The following is a 5,968-nucleotide window of genomic DNA, read 5'->3' as shown; positions in this document are numbered from 1 at the left end:
GGTCAGACAAGCCAGAGGTCATGCACAGGACAGGTAGTCAGCCGAGAAATGGGTCAAATACCAGAGTTGGTAGTCAGACGGCCTGCGTCATACACCGAATGAAGCCAACACAGCCAAATCGTAGGACAAAGGAAGGTCAGGATAAGCCAGAGGTCGGTAACACGAGATAATACTTCAGAACAGGCAACGCCTAGAAGACCACACCAGGGTACAGAGATAAGGAGTCCCGGACTTTTAAATCTGGCGCCGGCAGCTGCAACGCACCCCCCAATGGCGTCAAACGCGTCCTGCGTTTGGCCATATGCATCTACTGTTTACTAGCACAGACCTGTGTGTGATTTCCAGATGGTCTAATACAGGGCTTGACAAATTTGTTGTGAATCTAGGCGCCAGGTAAAAAAGTTAGGAGCCAGGATTTTTTTAAACTAACAGTTGGTCAGGAGTGATCTGATAATCATCAGCCCACTTACTAAACTCACAGCGTTTGACCTGGAAGCACCCTGGACTTTCAGGTCAGTGCTGTTTTTTTTTTTTTTTAAATACATTTTTTTCATTTTTTTTTACTCTTTCGATGCTGATGTTCCATTGGAGCACAGCATTGACAGATATTTAGTCCCCACAAGCTTGTGGGGACAAATGTTAACCCCTGCAATGCCACGAATGTGTCATACACAATTGTGGCATTGAAGGGGTTAATGCTGCACCGTCGCTCTCATGGAGTGATCAGGCAGCAGGGGGCTGTTGGGGCTGGTCTCCACACTCATGGCGAGACCAAAGAACCCTCTCACCCTGTCCCTGAAGCTGCCTCTGGCAGCTGGGAAGCAATTGCTGGTCTATAGACCAGCCATTGCAGGGGGGAGTCTATGATGACTGCTGTAGGCTTCTATGCCTACAGGAATCATCAAAGGGCTTGTGGGGGCTCGTTTTTTTGCTGTTGCTGGTCTGCCTGGGCTTCCAGGCAGACCACCGGCAGCAGAGCCCCTTACAAAACGGGAGTTAACCCCTAAAACGCCGCGATCGCGGCATTGAAGGGGTTAACACTGCACTGTCGCTCTCAGGGAGCGATCAGGCAGCAGGGGGGTGTTGGGGCTGGTCTCCACACTCATGTGGAGACCGAAGAACCCTCTCCCCTGTCCCCACCAGCAGCAAAGCCCCCAAAACGGGAATTAACCCCTAAATGCCGCGGCATTGAAGGGGTTAACGCTGCGCTGTCGCTCCCATGGAGCGATCAGGCAGCTGGGGGGTGTAGGGTGAGGTCCCCAGACTTGTGTGGGGACCCAATCAACACACAAACCCCTTCCCTGAGGCTGCCTGTGGCAGCTGAAAACACGAGTGCTGCTTTTCCAGCAACCGCGTTTTCAGCCTACAGGCTCACTCCGTGGGAGTGATCTCAGGCTCGGGGGCGGGCTCGGAGTGGCTGTGCTGTCTGCCTAGACTTCTGGGCAGACAGCAACAGCGCCCCCATGTGGTGACTCAGCCTCTTACATCCACAATTTTTTCTGGATGTAAGAGGCTGACAAAACCTAGGCGCCAGGACAAAATTTTCTGTCGCCATGGCGACCTGGCGCCTGGGATTTGTCGAGCCCTGGTCTAATATGACTACCAATGCACACACTATGAAATAGCTTATATTGATTTCAGCTCTAGTGCTTTACAGGCAACACTACTTCCAAACTAGAGGTTGAGGTGATGCAATGCGGCTCTAGAGCTGGACTGTTTTAACAGGGTAAGTACTGTTGTTAGGGCTGTATTGAGTATAATATAGTATAGTCTCAGAGTTTGTGGCATTGAGTATCCAACAGCCCATGGGAAGTCCATTAGATGATTTATATCATCAGCCAGCACAGAGAAAATATTTTTGAGATAAGCAAAACGACACATAGAGTAAAGCAACAGACTGGGTAAGGCAGCTTTTGGGAAGTTGTAGAATGGGTCTACTCTCAGCAGCTAGGAGATCTCTTTGGGGACTCTACAAGCGAGGGATGATGTAACCATAAAGGGAATGCCTGAACAGAAGTTTAGGCACTTAGATCCCCTAATTGTGGAAGCTCTCACATTAAGCATTGTCACAGGTTGCTCAGCTTGCGGCTATACATTTTGCCCCCCCTAAAAAAAGGTAAAGTAGCTGGATAGTCCAAATGTCTACCTCTGCTCACTTGTGTTCCCTTACCCTGCGACAACACTCTCTTTCCCCGGTTTCTAGCTGAGACTCAGTGTAGGGTATATCCAAAATGAAGACTGCTTTATTTTTCACACACATGCCTGGATATAGCCAGCAAAGCACACATTAACATAAATCAAGATATTGGGATACAATGGGTACACAACTTCCCCTTAATCTGCCTCCCAGAGACAACATGGCCAGTAAAGGGATTAATAATACAATAGGGTCCCAACCTCCACTATCTATTACCGGCCAAAATCAGTTCCAGGGATGGCTTAACTGAGGTAAATGTCTGTAGTGGTTTAACTGGGAGAGGGGACTGACTTTTACAACATATTAGTGCGCCATGGGGGGAGGAGTCTGGCATTAAACTGAAACAATGATGGTCACTCCCTGGTTGCATATCCTAGCTGCCTGCCAGATATAATCCCCTCAGCAAACAATGACATACTTCTGGGGATAGACACAGAAATCTTTACAAAGCCAGGGCCCATAGTCAAAAGGGAGGCTGGCTCTCAGGCCTCTCCTGTGGCCCCAGTGATGGAGGGTTTCATCATATTTCTCCCCTTTCCAAATGGAACTGAGCCAGGAGGAGACCCCAAAAGGGTTGACTCCATAGTCAGTCAGCTCATTTGGCCCATCAATGCCCTCCCAAAACTAGTGCCCCAAACAATTGCTGCTGGAGAGAATTGCCAACTGCACCTTCTCTCTGGAGTCTTCTCAGCCCCTGGGGAGCTGACAGGGTGGGGGTGGCCCCTTCAATTCAGGGTTGGGGATCTGAGGCAGCTGCCCAGCATTTCTGGGGACCACAGGTGACGACCACAGTCTCATCCACCTGTATTGGATACATGTCCCCCCAGTGCTTGTTTTGTACCATCCTCTGGTGGGGGGACCTCTGGTGAGGGAGGGCAGAGGCCAGCTGCACTCTGACCCTGAGAAAGCTCTTCTATGGGGTTTGTGGGAACCTCCAGTGTTGGTAGAGAGGGACCGCCCTGCCTCTCTCCTGTTGCCAATCCTTCGGCTGGGGTGGTCTGAGTGGGCACTGCAGGAGCGTCATGGTCAGACTAGGGAACACGGGGGAGGGGTGGATTGAGACCAGTGACACTCTGCCCTGATGCCAGCACTTCAGCTGGGGAGTGGGAATTTGGGCCAAGTGTCCAACATTCCGGCGACCCAGGTCTGAAGACCGCTGTCCCATCCACTACCACAGTCTCTGGGGCCGCCTGACTGGACCTTACAAAGTTGCTGTGGACTGCTGTGATGAGATGATATACTTATGACCTATAGTCAGTAGGGAGGAGGCTGGCTCTCAGGCCTCTCCAGTGGCCCCAGTGATGGAGGCTTCCGTCACATAGGGTATATAAATATATAGTTTGTGGGGGTTATTTTGGTGTTTAGGGGTAGTTGTACCCATACCTGGGAACTTCTGGGCTCCAGCTACCCGGAGCCTTCCCTTGCGGGATGCGGCCAGGACTGCCTCCTGATGTTCCCGCTGATGTTCCCGCTGATGTCAGGGGGATTTCCGCTGATGTCAGGGGTATTCTCGCCGGGAAACAACATTTAAATTGAAAATGTGCGGGGAGTGGGGCGTGTCAAGATTCGGGTCTTGACCCGGAGATCCAGAGAAGCGGTGTTTCACATGGCAATCTCCGGGCAAACCTGGAGAGTTCCCAGGTATGGTGTACCCCCTAAATCATGCTACATGCATTCCATGTTTAACTCAACTACCCTGATGCATTTTGGTAGTTTTATAATATAAAATGGTATAAAATATGTAATGTTTATGATTTTTTTGTACTAAAGCAAATGTTTTGCCTCTCAGGGGGACAAGTTTGGCCAGCCATTTTTTATATTTTTTCTAGGGCAATAGGATGTTGGGGCACTTTATTTTTGTCACTGTTTTCAGAGGGGGGTCTCTATCAAATCTTAAGGATTCCAGCAATGTCACAGTGACATCACTGAGCACTGTATGTATAATTGGATCTGGACAGATTCTGGTGGGTCTCTCCTCTCCTCCAAAATCCTTCTGGCAAGCGTCTGCATTGACACATATTGGAACGGAATGCTCAATCCAGTGATCAGCTTTCCCGTTATAGTGGTCTACTGGTGCTCGTGCTGAGTGCCATTACGTACATAGAGATTCTGGTTTCTGCTGACAAGGGACAGTCCAGGCTGCCGAGATGGTAGAACAGCTAAATTTTACCAACTCAGCTATTTTGGGCTGAGTTCTGAAAGTCCCCTTGTAAATATTCCCAGTCCACTTTCAGATCCCCTACCCCATCTCACATGCTTTTCCCTCAGGCCCGTATTTTAACCCTCAGTCCCTAGTCATATTTGCCAGCCCCTGGCCCATTGGAATCTCTTTTCTCTTACCTATGTCTCCTCCTATAGGCTGTTATATCATTTGTCTTTTCCACCCTGTTCTTTAGTTCATAACGGGATCGATAAATGAAAAGTTAAGGGTGCATTATTCTTTTAACAAAGCTCTGGTGTTAGTTCATCAGGTAAGTTGTTGCTCTCTCCTGGCAAAATCAGGTATTCAGACAACATTCCAACTTCCTGTTCACCTGGGGTGTTTTCATCTGCTGGCTTGCCATCCCTTAAGCTACTTCTTGGTTGAGAGTGGTAATAAGATGTTCTGTCTGCACTGGATATGAAAGAGGGATTGGTTGAGGTGCTTTTATTTTTGGGGATGGAGATCTACACCCAGGAGATTATATTTTGGCCTTCTCAGTATGTCAGGCTGGTACTTTCATGGATAGGGTGTTATGGATAGGGTGTTATGGCTAGGATGGCTCCAACTGCTGTTGTTGGGTCAGTTGGTGTTTGTATTTAAATTGATCAAAATGGATCAGAAGCTGTTTCTTGTCATGTTAATTTTTGCCCCCTGACACAGCTTCATTAGGATGACCAGAGTAATGAATGGCAATCTGCAGGTGTGGCAGTGTTCACTGAAGGAAATGAATAGTCAGTTATGTGGGCAAGAGCAGGAGATGTCCAACACACAGGTGGTGTGCACAGGTTTGTGATGTTTTATAAACAGTAGTGGTGCATGGGTTGGTGGCAGGAGTCTTGGTTAGTAGGGGGTTTGCTTAAGAACTTGACATTGCATGGATTTCTTTCCACATTGTCTTAGCTTTGGAACTCTAGGGTGAGTTTACTTTGGGGGCACCCTATAATCAAACATTGTCATTATATTTCCATGGTGAGGATCCTTGTTGAATGTCTGTTGGGGAAGGGACTCCAACCTGTTACTGAATAGTCCTCAGACCACCTCACTCTTTAGTGCATATACCTTTTACATACCTTTAGATATTTAAGAATAAGTAGGTGATTTGCTGGTCAAATTAATTAAAAGGGTCCCTTCTGCTTCCTCAAGGTGTTTTGTTATTATTAAAATGGCTAAAGGATGGAGGAGGCTAAGTAGTTTAAAGGATTCTCAAAGAACCGTGTTGCTTGAGTTACTGCTTCTTGTATTGGGTTTCTTACATCATTTATTTGCATTTTATAGTGTCTTTCTTATTGGGGAGCTGGTCTTTCTTGCCTTATTCCACAATGGATCAGCATGCACAGGGCAGGTGGGTTCAGATCTTTTAGATGCAAGAGAATTGGCTTAGTCTCAAAGTTTGTGAAGGTTCAGGATCCTTCTTGGTCCATGCAGATGGCTCATTTCTGTCACCCTTTAAATTTGTTGTCATGTTTGAGAAAGCATTAACTTTAGTGCATATAACTTTTCACTCTGGAACTTGAGCACAATGTCTCAAATCCAGAGACTCTAAGGACCAGAATTACCAGTATACAGTG

This window comes from Spea bombifrons, chromosome 3 (assembly GCF_027358695.1).
Source record: "Spea bombifrons isolate aSpeBom1 chromosome 3, aSpeBom1.2.pri, whole genome shotgun sequence".
NCBI lineage: Eukaryota > Metazoa > Chordata > Amphibia > Anura > Pelobatidae > Spea > Spea bombifrons.
The sequence above is the reverse complement of the archived record's forward strand: the minus strand, read 5'-3'. Positions refer to the sequence as shown.